We start from the raw sequence: 20845 nt of genomic DNA, 5'->3' as shown, positions 1-20845 counted from the left end.
TCTTTTCGAATCGATTCGATTTGATTCTTTTCGATTCGATTCGATTCAATTCTTTTTGATTCGATTCGATTCTTTTTTATTCGATTCGATTCAATTCGATTATTTTCACTTCCATTCGATTTGATTCTTTTGATACGGTGCGATTCAATTCGATATTTTTCGATTCGATTCGTTTCGATTCTTTTCGATTCTAGCCTCTTCTATATGAATTTCTTTCTTTTTGAATCAATTTGATTCGATTCTTTTCGATTTGATTCGATTCTTTTCGATTTGATTTGATTCTTTTCGATTCAATTCGATTCGATTCTTTTCGATTCGATTTGATTCTTTTCTATTCGATTTGATTCGATTCAATCCTTTTCGATTCAATTCAATTCTTTTCGATTTGATTTGATTCTTTTCCATTCGATAAAATTCGATTCGATCCTTTTCGATTCGACTTCGATTCTTTTTGATTCGATTCGATTAGATTCTTATATCGATTCCATTCGATCTTTTTCGATTCGATTCGATTCTCTTCGATACGATTCGATTCGATTTCTTTCATTTCCATTCGACAGTTTTCTATTCGTTTCTTTTTTATTTGAATTGATTCTATTCTTTTCTATTCAATTCGATTCGATTCGAATCTTTCTAATCGAATGTTTTTGATTTGAATTCCTTTCTTTTCGAATCGATTCGATTCTTTTCAATTCGATTCGATTCGATTATTTTGATTCGATTCGATTTGATTCGATTATTTTCACTTCCATTCGATTCAATTCTTTTGATTTGGTGCGATTCGAATTCGATTATTTTCTATTTGATTCAATTCAATTCGATTTGTTTCTTTCTAAACGATTCGATTCTTTTCGATTCCACTCCTTTCGACTCGATTCATTTGGATTCGATTATTTTCGATTCGATTCGATTCGATTCTTTTCGATTCAATTCGATTTGATTCTTTTTAATTCATTTCTTTTTGATTCCATTTGAATGTTTTTGGTTCGATTAGATTCTTTTTGATTGAATTCGATTCGATTTGAAACTCTATGATTCGATTGTTTTCGATTGGATTCAATTGTTTTTGATTCCATTCAATTCAATTCTTTTCGATTCGATTTGATTCTTTTCGATTCGTTTCGATTCTTTTTGATTCATTTAGAATTGATTAGATCCTTTTCGATTCGATTCAATTCGATTTTTTTGATTCGATACGATTTTTTTTCTTTTCGATATGATAGTTTTCGATTAGTTTCTTTTCGATTCTATTAGATTCGATTCGATTCTTTTTGTTTCGATTAGATTTGATTCGAATCTTGATTCGAGTCTTTTCGAGTCGAATTCCTTTCTTTTAAAATCGATTCCATTTAATTCTATTCGATTTGATTCAATTCGATTCGTTTTTTCTGAAACAATTCGATTCTTTTTGATTCCACTTTTTTTCGATTAGATTCATTTGGATTCGATAGTTTTCGATTCGATTGGATTCGATTGTTTTCGATTCGATTTGATTCAATTCTTTTCGATTAGATTTGATTCTTTTCGATTCGAATCGATTTTTTCTATGCGATTCTTTTTTATTTGATTTATTTCGATTATTTCCTATTCGATTCGATTCTTTTTGATTCGATTCGATTCTTTTTGATTCGTTTAGAATTGATTAGATCCTTTTCGATATAATTCGATTCGATTTTTTTGATTCGATACGATTTTTTTCTTTTCGATATGATAGTTTTCGATTAATTTCTTTTCGATTCTATTCGATTCGATTCTTTTGGTTTCGATTCGATTTGATTCGAATCCTTCGATTCGAGTCTTTTCAATTCGAATTCCTTTCTTTTAAAATCAATTCAATTCTTTTCGATTCGATTCACTTCGATTCGTTTTTTCTGAAAAAATTCTATTCTTTTTGATTCCATTCTTTTCGGTTAGATTCATTTGGATTCGAAACTTTTCAATTCGATTAGATTCGATTCTTATGAATCGATTCGATTAGATTCTTTTTTTAAAATTTTTTAATTTATTTATGATAGTCATACAGAGAGAGAGAGAGAGGCAGAGACAGAGGCAGAGGGTGAAGCAGGCTCCATGCACCGGGAGCCCGACGTGGGATTCGATCCCGGGTCTCCAGGATCGTGCCCTGGGCCAAAGGCAGGCACCAAACCGCTGTGCCACCCAGGGATCCCCAATTAGATTCTTTTTGATTCGTTTCTTTTTGATTCCATTCTAATCTTTTTGGTTCGATTAGATTCTTTTCGATTCAATTCGATTCGAATGGAAACTCTTCGATTGAATTCTTTTCAATTCGATTCTTTTCGATTCGATTCAATTCATTTCGATTCGATTTTTTCTATTCAATTCCTTTTTATTTGATTTGTTTCAATTATTTTCGATTCGATTCGATTCTTTTCAATTCGATGCGATTCGATCCTTTTGGATTCGATTCGATTCAATTTCATTTTTTTTCATATCAGTATGATAGTTTCCGATTCTTTCTTTTCGATTCTATTCGATGTGATTCTATTTGTTTCGATTCCATTTGCATGTGGAAGTATCAGGCCCGTACTCACCATTATCAGAGTTGAATAGAGCGATTTCAAACGGCCTTCTTCAATCAGAGTGTAGTTAGTTTCTAACTCCAATGTACGAGTGGGTAGCAGACATCAGCCTCCCAGGCGTACACATTTTGAGAGTTGAGCTTATGGCCTGTACTTCCCACATCCTCCTCCAGGTACACTGCACTGGTAACAGGCCTAGGCTCGATGCGTGACTGAAGTGTTGTGAGAGATAAGACGAAAGTCCCGGCACACAAGACTAGGGCCTCGAAGCTCAATCCTGCGATTTCCTAGTAATTCATGTCTTAGACAGGTGCTACATACTAAGTTCCATATGTGAGACCTAGCTGAACCTCAAGTCCAAAAGCATCTCTCTTCCAAGAGTTGAGTTCACACCCAAACCCTCACAGTTCCATATTGCCTGCAGAATGAGTTTTGAACATCTTCACCAGAGACGTTTGTCAAAAGCTTGTGAGAAGCAAGTGGAATAATGCAGGCCTGGAAGGTGTCTCCAAGTGCAGTAGAGTGGTATTCTTCGAACCTCCTGAGTTAGAAGATTGCTATGATCTTACGGCCATTAGAACGCAGCCAGTTGAAAGCTGGCTTCTAAGCATGCTCTCTTGTGAGAGTTGAGCTCAGGGCAGGACCCTCCCGCATCCTGCCTGCCCATAGTCATACCTGCTAACATCCTTAAGTGAGATGATGGGAGAGGTTGGAGAAATGCAAGTGGAAGTGCCAGGACTGTACTCACATGCATCTGACTTCAATACAGCGATTGCCAACGTCCTTGTTCAATTAGAGTGTAGCTTGGCTATACCACGCTTCGATAAGTGTTTAGCAGACATCAGCCTGCAAAGCATACACATTGCTGAGAGTTGAGCTTATGGCATGTACCTCCCCAATCCTGACTACCTGAAAGTACGGCTTCCACAGCATTTCGTTGTATATGGGAGAGAAGCAGAGTATAAACCAAGTGTCTCCCTTGTCAGAATCGCGCCTAGCGGACAGCTGCCTACTAGGCATGCACACTCCTTTGGCTTGAGCTTATGGCTTGTACCTTCCACATAGTGACCGCATGTACGCTTCACTTCCAAAGGATTTCGTTCAATTCGGGATGCAATTTTTGCAAGAGCCAAGTGCCTCTTAGTTCAATCCAGCGACTTCTGAGGAATTCCTCCCTAAGATGGGAGCTACATATTAACTTCCAACCTGAGAACGTAGCTGAAAGCTCTCTCTTGGGGAACTTCCCGCTTGGAGATAAGCTGAAACATGGTCCTTCCCAGTTCCACACTGCCTGCAGATACAGTTACAAATATCCTCACTAGACATGTTTGTCAGAAGCTCATGGGACGCAAGGGCCAGTGGCAGGATTCAATGGTTGTGTCCCCAGGTGCAGTAGAGCGGTAGTCATGGAACATCCCACCTTACAATGCTGCTACGTTCTCACGGCCATCAGAACGAGCTAGTAGAAAATTGGCTTCTAAGCATGCTTCCTTCTGAGGCTGAGTTCAGGGCAGGACCATCTTGCATCCTGCCTGCCCCTAGACGTAACTGCTAATATCCTTATGTTAGGTGCTGGGACAGGGTGGCAAAATGCATGTGAAAGTGTCAGGCCTGTACTCACGATTATCTGAGTTGAATACAGCGATTTCAAACAGCCTTCTTCAAAGAGTGTAGCTAGTTTCTAACTCCCATGTACGAGTGGGTAGCAGACATCTGCCTCCCAGGCGTACACACTTTTGAGAGTTGAGCTTATGGCCTGTACTTCCCACATCCTGCCTGCAGGTACACTTCGCTGCAAACAGGCCTAGGCTCGATGCGTGACTGAAGTGCTGTGAGAGGTAAGTGGAAAGTCTCGGCACACAAACCTAGTGCCTCCAAGCTCAAACCAGTGATTCGCAGTAATTCTTGTCTTAGACAAGTGCTACATACTAAGTTCCATACGAGAGAAGCTAGCTGAACCCCGAGTCCAAAAGAATCTCTGTTCTGAGAGTTGAGCTCACACTCAGTCCCTCACAGTTCCACACTGCCTGCAGAATGAGTTTTAAAAATCTACACCTGAGACGTTTGTCAAAAGCTTGTGAGACACAAGTGGAATAAGGCAGGCCTGGAAGGTGTGTCCAGGTGCAGTAGAGTGGTATTCTTCAAACCTCCTGAGTTAGAAGACTGCTTTAGTCTCACAGCCATTACAACGCCGCTGGTTGAAAGCTGGCTTCTAGGCATACTCTCTTGTGAGAGCGGAGCTCAGGGCAAGACTCTCCCCTATCCTGCCTGCCCATAGTCATAGCTGTGAACATCCTTAAGTGAGGTGCTGGGAGAGATTGGAGAAACGCGAGTGGAAGTGTCAGAACTCTACTCACGTGGATCTGAGTTCATTACAGCGATTGCCAGTGCCCTTGTTCAATTACAGTGCAGCTGGGGAATACCTCGCCTCAATAAGTGCCTGGAAGACATCAGCCTGCAAAGCATACACACTTCTGAGAGTTGAGCTCATGGCCTTAACCTCCGCCATCCTGACTGTACTTTTCGCTTCCACAGCATTTCGTTGTATGCGGGACAGTAGCAAAGTGAGAACCAAGTGTCTGCCTTGTCAGTTTCGCGCCCAGCAGACGGCTGCCTCCAAGGCATGCACGCTCCTTTGGATTGAGCTTATGGTTTGTACCTCCCCCACGTTGACCGCCTGTATGCTTCGCTTCCAAAGGATTTCGTTCGATACGGGACACAAGCTTTGTGAGCGGCAAGTGACTCTTAGCTCAATCCAGCGACTTCTGAGCAAGTCCTCCCTCAGAAGGGAGCTGCATACTAACTTCCAAACCCGAGTACCTTGTTGAAAGCTATCTCTCTGGGGAACTTCCTCCTGTGAGGTGAGCTGACACGCGGTACTTCCCAGTTCCACCCTGCCTGCACATGGAGTTACGAATATCCTCACTAGGCTTGTTTGTCGGAAGCTCGTGGGACGCAAGGGCCAAGGTGCAGTCTTCAATGTTTGTGTCTCCGGGGGTGGTAGAGCGGTATTGACGGAACGTCCTGACTTACAATGCTGCTTCTTTTTCACGGCCATAACAACTCAGCTAGTGGAAAGCTAGCTTGCAGGCATGCTTCCTTTGGAGAGCAGAGCTCAGGGCAGGACCCCTCCCGCATCCTGCCAGACTGTAGACGTGGAGGCTAACATCCTTATGTTAGGTGCTGGGAGACGTGGTGAGGAAAGCATGTGGAAGCGTTGGGCCTGAACTCACGCGTATCTGAGTTGAATACAGCGATTTCCAACGGCCTTCTGCTATCAGAGTGTAGCTAGTTTCTACCTCCCATGTACGAGTGGATAGCAGACATCTGCCTCCCAGGCGTACACACTTTTGAGTGTTGAGCTTATGGCCTGTACTTCCCACATCCTGCCTGCAGGTACACTTCGCTGCAGACAGGCCTAGGCTCGATGCGTGACTGAAGTGTTGTGAGAGGTAAGCGGAATGTCCCGGCACACAAGACAAGTGCCTCCAAGCTCAATCCAGCGATTTCCTAGTAATTCCTGTCTGAGACTGCTGCTACATACTAAGTTCCATAGGTGAGAAGCTAGCTGAACGCCCTGTCCAAAGGCAACTTACTTCTGAGGGTTGAGCTCACACTCAGTCCCTCACAGTTCCACACTGCCTGCAGAATGAGTTTCCAACATCTTCACCATAGACGTTTGTCAGAGGCTTCTGAGACACAAGTGGAACAATGCAGACCTGGGGGGTATGTCCAGGTGCAGGAGAGTGGTAATCGTGGAACCTCCTGACTCAGAATACTGCTGCGTTCTCACTGCCATAAGAAGGCAGCTGGTTGAAAGCTGGCTTCTAGGCACGCTTCCTTGTGAGAGCTGAGGTCAGGGCAGGACCCTCCCGCATCCTGACTGCCTGTAGACGGAGGTCGTAGCATAGTTACGTTAGGTGCCGGAAGGGGTTTTGTGAAACTCTTGTGGAAGTGACAGGCCCGCACTCTCGTGTATCTGAGTTCAATAGAGCGATTGCCAACGTCCTTGTTCAGTTTGAGTGTAGCTCGGTTCTAGCTCCCCTGAATAAGTGCCTAGCAGACATCGGCCTGCAAAGCATACACAGTTTGAGAGTTGAGCTCATGGCCTCTGCCTCGGCCATCCTGAATGCCTGTACGGTCTGCTTCCACAGCATTTCGTTGTATGCGGGACAGTAGCGAAGTGAGAACCAAGTGTCTGCCTTGTCAGTTTCGCGCCCAGCAGACGGCTGCCTCCAAGGCATGCACGCTCCTTTGGATTGAGCTTATGGTTTGTACCGCCCCCACGTTGACCGCCTGTATGCTTCGCTTCCAAAGGATTTCGTTCGATACGGGACGCAAGCTTTGTGAGCGGCAAGTGACTCTTAGCTCAATCCAGCGACTTCTGAGCAAGTCCTCCCTCAGAAGGGAGCTGCATACTAACTTCCAAACCCGAGTACCTTGTTGAAAGCTATCTCTCTGGGGAACTTCCTCCTGTGAGGTGAGCTGACACGCGGTACTTCCCAGTTCCACCCTGCCTGCACATGGAGTTACGAATATCCTCACTAGGCTTGTTTGTCGGAAGCTCGTGGGACGCAAGGGCCAAGGTGCAGTCTTCAATGTTTGTGTCTCCGGGGGTGGTAGAGCGGTATTGACGGAACGTCCTGACTTACAATGCTGCTTCTTTTTCACGGCCATAACAACTCAGCTAGTGGAAAGCTAGCTTGCAGGCATGCTTCCTTTGGAGAGCAGAGCTCAGGGCAGAACCCTCCCGCATCCTGCCTGACTGTAGACGGATCTGCTAACATCCTCATGTTAGTGGCTGGGAGAGGTTGTGAGAAAAGCATGTGTAAGCATTGGGCCTGAACTCACGTGTATCTGAGTTGAATACAGCGATTTCCAAAGACCTTCTTCAATCAGAGTGTAGCTAGGTTCCAACTCGCATCTTTGAGTGGGTAGGAGACATCTGCCTCCCATGCATACACACTTCTGAGAGTTGAGTTTATGGCCTGTAACCCTACATCCTGCCTGCAGGTACCTTTAGCTTACAAAAGGCCTAGGCTCCCTGCTTGACGGAAGTGTTGGGAGAGGTAATTGGAATCTCCAGGCACACAAGACGAGTGCCTCCAAGCTCAATTCAGCGATTTCTCAGGTATTCCTGTGGTAGACTGGTGCTACATACTAAGTTCCATATGTGAGAAGGTAGCTGAACGCCTTGTCCAAAAGCATTTTACTTCTGAGAGTTGAGCTCACCCTCAGTCCCTCACAGTTCCACACTGCCTGCAGAGTGAGTTTCGCACGTCTTCACCAGAGACGTTTGCCAGAGGCTTCTGAGACGCAAGTTAACAATTCAGACCTGGATGGTATCTCCAGGTGCAGTAGAGTGGTAATCTTGGAACCTCCTGACTCAGAATACTGCTACCTTCACACTGCCATAAGAATGCAGCTAGTTGAAAGCTGGCTTCTAGGCATCCTTCCCTGTGAGAGCTGAGGACAGGGCAGAACCCTCACGCATCCTGCCTGACTGTACACGTAGCTGCTAACATCCTTATGTTAGTGGCTGGGAGAGGTTGCGGGAAAAGCATGTGTAAGCATTGGGCCTGAACTCCCGTGTATCTGAGTTGAATACAGCGATTTCCAATGGCCTTCTTCAATCAGAGTGTAGCTAGGTTCCAACTCCCATGTCGGAGTGGGTAGCAGACATCTGCCTCCATGCGTACAACTTCTGAGAGTTGAGCTTATGGCCTGTACCTCCACATCCAGCCTGCTGGTACCCTTCGCTTCTAAAAGGCCTAGGCTCGCTGCTTGACGGAAGTGTTGGGAGAGGTATTTGGAATCTCCCGGCACACATGAGTAGTGCATCCAAGCTCAATCCAGCGATTTCCTAGTAATTCCTGTGGTAGACAGGTGCTACATACTAAATTCCATATGTGAGAAGGTAGCTGAACGCCTTGTCCAAAAGCATCTTACTTCTGAGAGTTGAGCTCACCCTCAGTCTCTCACAGTTCCACACTGCCTGCAGAGTGAGTTTTGCACGTCTTCACCAGAGACGTTTGCCAGAGGCTTCTGATACACAAGTGAAACAATGCAGACCTGAACGGTATCTCCAGGTGTAGTAGAGTTGTAATCTTGGAACCTCCTGACTGAGAACTGCTACCTTCTCACTGCCATAAGAACGCAGTTAGTTGAGAGTTGGCTTCTAGGCATGCTCTCCTGTGAGAGCTGAGTTCAGGGCAGGACCCTCCCGCATACTGACTGTCTGTAGACATAGGTCCTGGCATCCTTATGTTAGGTGCTGGAAGAGGTTGTGTGAAAAGCCTGTCGAAATGACAGGCCCGTACTCACGTGTATCCTAGGTCAATACAGCGATTGCTAAAGTCCTTGTTCAATCAGAGTGTCGCTCGGTTCTAGCTCCCCTGAGTAAGTGTCTATCAGACATCTGCCTGCAAAGCGGACACACTTCTGAGAGTTGAACAATGGCCTGTATCCCCACATCCTGCCTTCAGGTACCCTTCGCTTCTAAAAGTCCTAGTCTCGCTGCGTGATGGAAGTATTGGGAGAGGTAATTGGAATGTCCCGGCACACAAGACTAGTGCCTCCAAGATCAATCCAGCGATTTCCTAGTAATTTCTGTGGTAGAGTGGTGCTACATACTAAGTTCCCTACGTGAGAAGGTAGCTGAACGTCTTGTCCAAAAGCATCTTACTTCTGAGAGTTGAGCTCACCCTCAGTCCCTCACAGTTCCACACTGCCTGCAGAGTGAGTTTCGCACGTCTTCACCAGAGACGTTTGCCAGAGGCTTCTGAGTGGCAAGGGGAACAATGCAGAGCTGGACAGTATCTCCAGGTGCAGTAGAGTGGTAATCTTGGAACCTCCTGACTCAGAATACTGCTACCTTCTCACTGCCATAAGAATGCAGCTAGTTGAAAGCCCGCTTCTAGGCATGCTTCCCTGTGAGAGCTGAGGACAGGGCAGAACCCTCCAGCATCCTGCCTGCTTGTAGACGTAGCTGCTAATATTCTAATGTTAGGTGTTGGGAGAAGTTGTGAGAAACGCATGTGGAAGCGACAGGCCTGTACTCATGTGTATCTGTGTTGTATATGGCGATGTCCAATGGCCTTCTTTATTCAGTGTAGCTAGGTTCTTTCTTTTTTATTAATTTATTTATTTAGATAGTCACACACACACAAAGAGAGAGAGAGAGTCAGAGACATAGGCAGAGGGAGAAGCAGGCTCCATGCACCGGGAGCCCGATGTGGGATTCGATCCCGGGTCTCCAGGATTGCGCCCTGGCCAAAGACAGGCGCTAAACCCCTGCACCACCCAGGGATCCCTGTAGCTAGGTTCTAACTCCCATATATGAGTGGATAGCAGACATCTACCTCCCAGGCATACACACTTCTGAGAGTTGAGCTTATGGCCTGTACCTCTCACATCCTGCCTGCAGGTACACTTCGCTCTTAACAAGCCTAGGCTCGATGCGTTACTGAAGAGTTTTGAGAGGTAAGTGCAAGGTGCCGGCCCACAAGACTAGTGCCTCCAAGCTCAATCCAGCGATTTCCTAGTAATTCCTGTCTTAGACTGGTGCTACATACTAAGTTCCATACGTGAGAAGCTAGCTGAACCCCGTGTCCAAAGGCAACTTACTTCTGAGAGTTGAGCTCACACCCAGTCCCACAGTTCCAACTGCCTGCAAAATGAGTTTCGAACATCTTGACCAGAGACGTTTGTCAGAAACTGGAGAGATGCAAGTGGAATAATGCAGGCATGGAAAGTATCTCCAGGTGCAGTAGAGTGGTAATTCTGGAACCTCCAGACTCAGAATGCTGCTACGTTCTCACTGCCATAAGAATGCAGCTAGTTGAATCCTGGCTTCTAGGCATGTTTCGTTGTGAGAACTGAGGTCAGGGCATGACCCTCCCGCATCATAACTGCCTGTAGACATAGGTTCTAGCATCCTTATGTTAGGTGTTGGCAGAGGATGTGTGAAAAGCATGTGGAAGTGACAGGCTTGTACTCTCCTGTATCTCATTTCAATACAGCGATTATGAACACGTATAATGCCTCCTCAACCTGAAAAGTAGGAAAGGATAATAAATAGCAAATATCAGATAAAAATAGTTCTTTTATATTAGACACCATATTGCAAGTGCATTTAAAATTAGCAATGCATAACATTTATTTTCTGGACATTTATCTTCCAAAGAGTTCGCAGTGTTTCAGTGTCAGTTAAAACAGGGGAAGAATCTCAGGGAAGAATCCTTCACATAGTAATAGGACCATTGGTAATAATGTCTCTCGGTTCGTTCCAAATCCATAAAGATGCATTTCCTGATGAGTGACTGAACTGTGAAGAAAGAGATGAGAAACCCTTATCCCTCTGAACTACTTGTGTCAGAATATTTTAACCAGAGTACTACGGATAGTAAATTATCCTTATTAACAGGAAATACGTCTCACATTGGAATCTGAGCAATCAGATGGGCAGAGAAAAAATGCTTTGACTGGCTCTTCATCTTTTAAAGACAAAGGAGAGGTTTTCTATGTACAAAGTCAGTTGTCAAGATAGCCTTAGGGAATAAGAGTCTGCAGCATCGAATCCCACTGCACAGTCACCCAGGACGACCGCGCTCCAGGTCTTCTTGATCCCAAATCCCTGGGCCTGTCCCCCAACACATGCTAGCACCAGAGGTCATTTGCAATTGCTCTCTTAGGAGCTCTGGGGAAGGGGGAAGGAGCTAGATAGGATGGGACATGTGGAGGCCAAGAAAATTAAGGCCATTCCACTTTATGTTCAGCGTTAGCACATGTCCAGCCATCCCCGGTCCCTGTGAATAAGAGCTGAAATTTACATTACTTCAACTACAGGAAAAAAGACAAAAGTTTACAGCTTAATGTCCTAGAAAGCCCCACATGACAATAAAAACTGAGCCCAAGCCAAGGGCAGGAAGCCCCTATTAGAATAAGAACAGAGCTCAATGCCCTCTGAAGGCCCCATATCAAAATGTAAACAGAACTTGAGGAATTGCTCCAGCCCTTCTGGAGATCCCTGAGACCAGCCCTTTAAACTAAGCTAAAAAAAAAACCAAAACAACAAAAAAACAAAACTAAGCTAAAACCCACCTCGGGGTCTAAGTCCCTGCTCCGCCCTGTCGGGTATACTTGGACGCAAGCTCGAGTTGGTAAATCAACCCTCCTGTGTTTGAATCGGTGTCGGCTCCTTAGTGGTTTCTCGGATTCACAATCTTGAGCACAACACCCCCATGTCCCCTCCCCACCTGGGCTGACCCCCTGTCCCCTCCCACCGAGGCTGACCCTCAGTCACCTCCCCGCCCACAACAGCTGGGCACAGAGAGGCCCTCACAGAGGTCCCATGGGCATGGTGCGCACTGCCGCCATCCCCGGCCTCCCAAGGGAAGGAAGGAGGTTTTGGCAGGACACACTCCCATGGTGGCCCCAGGGCTCCCTGCCCAGGACGGCAGCTGGTGACAGGTCGGGGTCTGTGTCCCTGATGCCGGCTCCTCCTCCCCGGTTTTCCCGCAGGAAATGAAGGAGGAGGCCCTGGTCTCCTCCAGGGACATCACGCAGATAGGCCTGGACGTCAACAGGACGTTCGGCAGCCACACCATGTTTTGGGACCGCTACGGGGTCGCGTGAGGCTCCTGGGGCGGGGGGGGGGGCGTTCGGGGCCCCAGGGGAGGCCCGGGAGCTTCTGGGTAGGAAACACGGGGCTTCTGAGGCCGGGGGTAGCAACATCAGCCAACAACACACACCGCCGCATGGTAAGGTGCTGGGGATGACCCCCGTGCCCCCACACCCGGAGTTCGGGGATGAGGAGGCCACTAGGATGGGGCCTCCAGGGGTTGCCATGTGAGCTGACCTCCAAAGGGTTGAGGGACAGCCGCCTGAAAGGCAAGGGGCTGGGGTGGGGGCCGTGGGGGGCAGTAAGGGGACCTGGGGGACAGGCGGCATGACCGTGGCTGGACCAGGACACACATCGATCCGATGAGGGCCAGACGGCTCAGGATGACACCCACCCTCGATGCTTTATATATTTCTAAAGTCTATGCATTTCATTTGAGACACTTTGCAATTTGTAAACATACATAGTATGATGACCCCCAGATAATGCCCCCGGTCCAGCCAGGGCCCTGCACTGATCACGCGGGGCCCGAGGGGCAGGTGTCACAGCAAACCCCAGACTGGGGTCGCCTTTATCTGTACACGTCTGCGTGAGCATCTTAGAGAAAGGGGATGCCCTGTGTCCGCAGGCCCCCATGCCATCCCCCTCATTCCCCACCTCCACACCATCCCCCTACATCATCATCCCCCATGGCATCGCCCCCATACCATCCCCCCCACATCATCCCCCTCACACCCCCACACAATCCCCACCCACACTATACCCCCACACCACCACCCCTACACCAACCCCCACACTCCACCACCATCATACCTCTGCCCCCACACCATCGGCTCCCAGCAAGGACCCGGTGCAGCTGCCCCCTGTGGGACATGCTCAGCCTCCCCGGGGTTCTCTGGACAGCCTACTCCCATCAGAGCCCTGGTGTCCCATAGAGTACCCAGGGGTTGCAGGGAAGAGGGAATGCCGGGAGCCCCCGACAGGGTGGGTGCAGGTGAGTGGAGCACAGGGTGCACTGTGCCCTGCCTCCTCCCACTGTCCGTCCTGGAGGGCGGCACACCCTGCACAGGACACCAGCCCCTAACCCAGAGGGACCTGGCCTGGCCTGGCCCTGGGCACTGTGGGGGCTGGGGTGATTTGAGTCCCCCCCAGGTCCAACACAAAGACTAATGGGATCCAGCCCCCATGGCCCTGGCCGGGCCTGGATTCTGGCTCTGGGATGAGGGAGCCCTCTCACAGCTGGATGTAGCCTCCTGGGCCCTGGTCGTGCCCCACAGATCCGGGTCGCTGACCTAGGGCAGCCCTGGGGATCCCGGGACACCCCAGGGTGGGGAGAACAGGGGTAGGCTGTTGGCCCCACCAACACCCACAGCAGGAGGCAGGCTCCTCCAGGTGTTGGGGCCACAGGGGTCCCAAGGCCGGGGTCCAGCTGCCCTGCGGGGACCCAGCACAGGAGCCCATGAGCTGCAGGTCCAGGTCAGCTCTGCTGTCCTCAGAACCGTCTCTCAGGCTGAAACCTCAGGACACAAGCCCCCACACGGACTCCACACATGCTCCCAGGTGGGGGACTCCAGCCCCCGCCCACCACCCCATGTGATTCTTGCCCTCCCCTAAAGGACAGAAAGGTCTCCCTGCCCAGGGGAAGGTGCACACCCTCGGCTCTGAGCCCGTTTGCTGTAGCAAGTCAAGAAAGTGTTGTGGTGCGAAAATGCACAGCCAGCCCATTTCTGTGTCTCCAGGAACTCTGTGCTCGGGGCGTGGAGAGACCCCCAGAGAGGAGGAGGGGGCACCACCCAGGCCCCAACCAGCCCCTGCAGGGGCGCCGCCAGGCACACACACAGCCTACGTCCCCACGTGCCTTCCAGGGGCGGCCAGACACCAGGGTCTGGACCCCACGGACTTTACTGGGACTCAGCCTGTGCCCCGCGGGCCAGGAGGGGCTGGGACAGAGTGACAGTCAGCGAGCCTCAGGTCACCAGGGTCTGTGCAAAGCAACCTAGGAGGTCTGTGTTCCCTCTGTCCTGGGGGCCTGGGCTGGCCGGGTTCTGGGGCACTTCCTCCCCTCCCCGCATCCCCGTGCCTGTGTGCCTCGGGCACAGAGGGCCTGTGGGGCGGTCAGTGTGGCCCTGGAAGGGAGGTCAGGGCCGCAGGCCCTGGTCTTGTGCCCAAGATTGCAAATACGAGAAACCACCAAGGAGCCGACACCGATGCAAACACACGAGGGTTTATTTACAAGCTCCAGCATGGGTCCAAATATACCCGACACTGCGGAGCAGGGACTTGGACCCCGAGACTAAGAGGCGACGTAGCAGCTTTATAAGGACCAGTGGCCCATGGGATACACAGAAAGGTGCACAGTCATGTCGGTCCACACGCAGGTGGCCGATTGAATTACATCTTACCCTATAGTATCCACTTGAGCTGACCTATTACTTTGGTCAGAATTGGCGCGCAGTTTTGGCGGGCACAAAGCAGGGTTACATTGTTCTGAGCCGATTTCCGATTAGGGTGTGCCCAGCGGCTAGACTAGGGTGGGGCAGCGCCTTAAGCAATAAGCAGGTTATGTGGGGGTCATACAGGAGGTGGCAGGTGTAGCTCAAAATGGAATCAGTCCTGCTCTGCTTGTCCAGGGGTAGGGGATTTTTGTTAAATTTCCTGGGTCCCACATTCCCCCCTTTTTCAGAGGATCCTATGCAGGATCCAATCAAGGGTCCAGGTTGCTCTTAGAGTGAGCCAGGTGGAATGATTAAACCAGGATTTTAACCAACCTTGTTGCTGTTCTCGCTGCCATTTATATTCCAGCTAAGAAACAGCATTCTACGTTTAAGGCAGCACATAACCCTCCCCCCCCACACCACACACACACCCTTTGTTGTAAGAAGACTAAGTCTAATCCCTTTCTATTTTGAAGGACAACCTCAGACTAGGGAGTCTTGGAGGTGCGAAATTAGTGAGAACGGTGCACTCTTAGCTTTAGGGGATTGTCCTTTTCCGGGTGGCTTTTCCATTCTGGAACAAAGTTCTTGAGAACGGTATGTGGGTCAGCTGGCTGGACGTGGGTGTAGTGGACCAGGGAGTAATCCCGTCGACCTTGAGAGCATTGGGAGTGGTCAGGATCAGGGTGTAGGTCCCTTGCAGCGAGGTTGAAGTGTCTGGTGTTGGTATCTCCACACGTACACACATACACTCAGTCACCTGGCCGATATCGATGGGGATCCGGGGGTGGCCCAGTCTCATAGAGGGCCCTCAGCTTAGGCCACACCTGCTCATGGGTTCATGACATTTGGAGGGAGAAAAGAAGTTGGTGATCATCAAATTCAGCAAGCACCTCAAGTTTTAAAATGGGGATAACAGGTGGAGGAAGACCGAACATGATCTCGTAGGGAGTCAGTCCCATCTTATATGGGGAGTTCCTCACCCTATATAGGGCGAAGGGGAGGAGAGTCACCCAGTCCCCGCCAGTCTCCAGGGCTAATTTAGTTAAGGTCTCCTTTAATGTTCTGTTCATCCTCTCTACCTGTCCTGAGCTCTGGGGCCTATATGCACAATCTAATTTCCAATCTGCCCCAAGTACTAGTACCACTCCCTGTGTTACCTTAGAGAAGAATCCTGGGCCCTTGTCTGACCCAATCTTAACAGGAAAACCATACCTCGGTAAGATGTCTTCCAGCAGTTTCTTGGTCACGGTCTGTGCCATTTCAGGTTTGGTGGGAAATGCCTCTGTGCATCCTGAAAATGTATCTACAAACACTAGTAAATACCTGTATCCATATTTTCCAGGTTTTACCTCAGTGAAGTCCACTTCCCAGTAGGCTCCTGGGCGGTCCCCCCGGAGACAGGTGCCTGGATTAGATCCATGGGCGGTGGCATTAGTTAACTGGCATGAGTGGCAGCTTGCCACCATCTGCTCAATCTTTGCTCGAGAGTCTTTAATAGTGATCTTTGCATGTCGTATGAGGTCTTCCATCTTCCTTGTTCCCGTGTGAGTACTCCGATGCGTTTTGGATAGGACTCGCCATCCCAGTTACTCTGGCAAGATGATGCTGGAGTCTGTGGCCCTCCACCAGCCACACAATCACTGGGTCATAGGCAAGTGTTTGATCCAGTGTAAGTCAGCATCACTATAGTTGGGGGTGTCCGGCAGGTTCCGTTCCCCCGGATCAGGTAGCATGGTTGCTAAGACCTGGGTCACCAAAAGGGATGCCTTCTTTGCTTTTAAATCAGCTAGCCGGTTTCCCCTGGCTACTGGTGTGTCTGCCTTTTGGTGTCCCAGACAGTGGATGATGGCTAGGGCCTTGGGCAGCCAGAGGGTCCTCAGGAGTTCAAGAATCTCCGTTTTGTTTTTAACAGTCTTTGTCTCTGCTGTCAGAAGCTCTCTCTCTCTCTGTAAAGGGCTCTGTGAATGGGAGCGGTGGCAAAGGCGTACCTGCTGTCGGTGTAGATGTTTATTCGTTTACCTTCCTCCATGGTCAGTGCCTTGGCCTATGGGATCAGTTCTGCCCATTGAGCCAACATTTAGGCTGTCAATGGCTCCGCCCAGACGGTCTCTGTCTCCGTGGTTATGGTATGGCTGCCCCCACAATTTGGACTCCTTTTCGGACAAAACTGCTGCCGTCCGTGTACCAGGTGGCATCGGCGTTCGGCAGTGGCTGGTCCTGGAGATCAGCGCTGATTCCTGTGCCCAAATTTCTTGATAGTCGTGCAGAGGGGGGTCCCAGTCTGGGTTAGGGAGTAGCGTTGCCAGATTCAGGGTTGTCGGTGGCTTAAATAAAATTCTGGTGGGGTTTAGCAGTAGGGTCTGATAATGGGTCAGATGGGCATTGCTGATCCAGCTGTCTGGGGGCTGTTTGAGTACCCCTTTAATAGCGTGTGGGGTGGTAACATGCAGTTCTTCCGGACTTTTTCTATTATAGACTCGTTCTGCTATTATCACTAAGTCCTGCAAGCTCTTCTCTCCCAGTCTCTCTACTCTTTGCAATTTCTTTTTAATGTTCAGAGCGGCCTGGTTAACAAAAGCCATGATAATTACGGCCTTTGTTTCCGGGGCTTCTGGGTTCATAGGGGTGTACTGCCTAAAAGCCTCTATTGTTCCCTCTAAGAAGGCTGCTGGACTCTCATCCTTACCCTGTCTCACATCATAGACCTTGGCCAGATTGGTAGTCTTGCACGCGGCAGCCTGGAGACCTGCCATTAGAGTCTGGCGGTGGACCCGGAGTCTCTCCTTACATTCAGGCGAGTTGTGTGCTTTGGGGAGTAAAAACGGGTTTTAGCCAAGGAGGGGAATTCTCGATCATGTCCTGACAGGCCAGGATGTTGGGCATCTGGTCAGGGTGGCCATCTGGTTTGTCCCTGAAGTTCACGGCCTTAACCTGTAAGATAATAGGTAGGTGAAAATTTCCTTTCGGGGCCATCCCACATCAAAGGTTGGCCATTCTGATATGCAATAAATTTGGAATCTCTCTCTCTGTATGTCTATGCTCAGAATAAGAGTGCTTCCCTAACATCCAAGAAGTGGGAGAGCATAAGAGACAAGGGTATGGTTTGCATCTGCCCCATTATGTCCCCCGTCCACACCAAGGCACAGACAGTTACGACAGTTCACAAGTAACACAGTATAACACAGTTAACAAGAACACAGTAACACAGACCAGCACACAAACAGGTAACACAGACCAGCGCGCAAAGAGGTAAGAAGAACACAGTAACAGACAAACGTTCTAGTGCGGCTGCAGAGACAAGACAGAAAGTAATCCGAAGGGCTGGCAGGCAGCCCTCCTTACAGATGAGGACCCCCGTCCTCCTTACGGATGGGGACCCCCGTCCTCCTTACGGATGAGGACCCCCAGACCTCCTTATGGATGAGGACCTCTGTCGTCATTACGTATGAGGACAACATCCTCCTTATGGATGAGGTCCCCCGTCCTCCTTACGGATGAGGACCCCATCCTCCATACAGATGAGGACCCCCGTCCTCCATACAGATGTGGACCTCCGTCCTCCTTACAGATAGGACCTCCATCCTCCAGACAGGGGCAAGGGACGTCTCCTCAAGACCCCCGGTTGATGGCCCACCAGCGCGTCCGCCTAAGCCAATGCCGACCTAATACAGATTGGAATTCCTACAGGTTGGAGCTTTCAGAGAATATACATGCAAAAGGTGGAAAAAGTTGAGTGCACTCACCACGTGTGAAATCCTCCGGATAAGGTCCTGGAGGTCTCTCAGATCCCGGACGAGCCCCCAAATGTTGTGGCCAAGATTGTGAATCCTAGAAACCACCGAGAAGCCGACACCGATGCAAACACAAGAGGGTTTATTTACAAGCTGGAGCGTGGGTCTAAGTATACCTGACAGCGGAGCAGGGACTTGGACCCCGAGACTAAGAGGCATAGCAGCTTTATAGGGGCCAGTGGCCCATGGGATACACAGAAAGTTGCTCAGACATGTCGGTCCACATGCAGGTGGCCGATTGAATTACATCTTACCCTATAGTATCCATTTGAGCTGGCCTATTACTTTGGTCAGAATAGGGGTGCAGTTTTGGCGGGCACAAAGCAGGGTTACATTGTTATGGGCCGATTTCTGAGTAGGGCGTGCCCAAAAGCTTGACTAGGGTGGGGCTGCACCTTAAGCAATAAGCAGTTTATGTAGGGGTCATACAGGGGGTGACAGGTGTAGCACAAAATGGCATCTGTCCTCCTCTGCTTGTCCAGGAGTAGGGGATTTTGTTAAATTTCCTGGGTCCCGGGATCCGTGGGTGGCGCAGCGGTTTAGCGCCTGCCTTTGGCCAGGAGCGTGATCCTGGAGACCCGGGATCGAATCCCATGTCGGGCTCCCGGTGCATGGAGCCTGCTTCTCCCTCTGCCTATGTCTCTGCCTCTCTATCTCTCTCTCGCTGTGTGACTATCATAAATAAATAAAAGAAATTTCCTGGGTCCCACACTGACTGCATGTACATTTCGCTTCTAACAGGCCTAGGTTCGTTGCATGACAGAAGTGGTGTGAGAGGCAATTGGAAGGTGCAGGCCAGGAGACAAGTGTCTTCAAGCTCAATCCAGCGACTACCGAGGAATTCCTCTCATACATTGGCACTACATACTAACTTCTATACAAGAGAAGCTAGTTGAAAGCAGTGTCCAGGGAACTTGATTTTGAGAGGTGAGACCACACGCAGTCACTCACAGTTCCACACTGACTGCAGATACAGTTTCGAACATCCTCACTAGAGATGTATGCCAGAAGCTCTTGGTACGCAGGGGGCAAGTCGAAGGCTTCAATGGTTGTGTCTCCAGGTGCAGTAGAGCAGTATTCATTGAACCTCCTGAACTACAGCTTCGAGCCATGCTTCCTTTTGAGACTGAGCTCAAGACAGGACCCTCCCGCATCCTGCCTGCCTGTAGATGTAGCTGCTAACATCCTGTTAGGTGCTGGGAACGGTTGTGAGAAAAGCATGTGGAAGTGACAGGCCTGTACTCACGTGTATCTGCGTTGAATACGGCGATGTCCAACGGCCCTTCTTCAATCAGAGTGTAGCTAGGTTCTTTTTTTTTAATTAATTAATTTATTTATGATAGTCACACACACACACACACAGAGAGAGAGAGAGAGAGACATAGGCAGAGGGGAGAAGCAGGCTCCATGCACCGGGAGCCCGATGTGGGATTCGATCCCGGGTCTCCAGGATCCCACCCTGGGCCAAAGGCAGGCAGTAAACCACTGCGCCACCCAGGGATCCCTGTAGCTAGGTTCTAACTCCCATGTATGAGTGGGAAGCAGACATCTGCCTCCCAGGCATACACACTTATGAGAGTTGGGCTTATTGCCTGTACCTCCCACATCCTGCCTGCAGGTACACTTCGCTCTTTACAAGCCTAGGCTCGATGTATGACTGAAGTGTTGTGAGAGGTAAGTGGAAGGTGCCGGCCCACAAGACTAGTGCCTCCAAGCTCAATCCAGCGATTTCCTAGTAATTCCTGTCTTAGACTGGTGCTTACATACTAAGTTCCATACGTGAGAAGCTATCTGAACCCCGTGTCCAAAAGCAACTTACTTCTGAGATTTGAGCTCACACTCAGTCCCACAGTTCCACACTGCCTGCAGAATGAGTTCGAACATCTTGACCAGAGACGTTTGTCAGAAGCTGGTGAGACGCAAGTGGAATAATACAGGCCTGGAAAGTGTCTCCAGGTGCAGTAGAGTGGTATTCTTGGAACCTCCTGACTCAGAATGCTGCTGTGTTCTCACTGCCATAAGAATGCAGCTAGTTGTAACCTGGCTTCTAGACATGCTTCGTTTGTGAGAGCTGAGGTCAGGGCATGACCCTCCGCATCATAACTGCCGTAGACATAGGTTCTAGCATCCTTATGTTAGGTTGCTGGCAGAGGTTGTGTGAAAAGCATGTGGAAGTGACAGGCTTGTACTTCGTGTATCATCAGTTCCATCACATCGATTTGCCACGTCCTTGTTCAATTAGAGTGTAGCTCGGGTTCTAGCTCCCATCAATAAGTGGTCTAGCAGACATTCTGCCTGCAAAGCATACACCACTTCTGAGAGTTGAACTCATGCCCTGTACCTCCCACACGCTGACTGGCAGAACACTTCGCTCCTATCAGGCCTACCTCGATGTGTGACCGAAAAAAAAAAAAGGGGGTTTGAGAGTTAGTGTAAGGTGCCGCCACCCGACTA

The sequence above is a fragment of the Canis lupus genome, unplaced genomic scaffold (genome assembly GCF_011100685.1).
Source record: "Canis lupus familiaris isolate Mischka breed German Shepherd unplaced genomic scaffold, alternate assembly UU_Cfam_GSD_1.0 chrUn_S1484H1668, whole genome shotgun sequence".
NCBI lineage: Eukaryota > Metazoa > Chordata > Mammalia > Carnivora > Canidae > Canis > Canis lupus.
The sequence above is the reverse complement of the archived record's forward strand: the minus strand, read 5'-3'. Positions refer to the sequence as shown.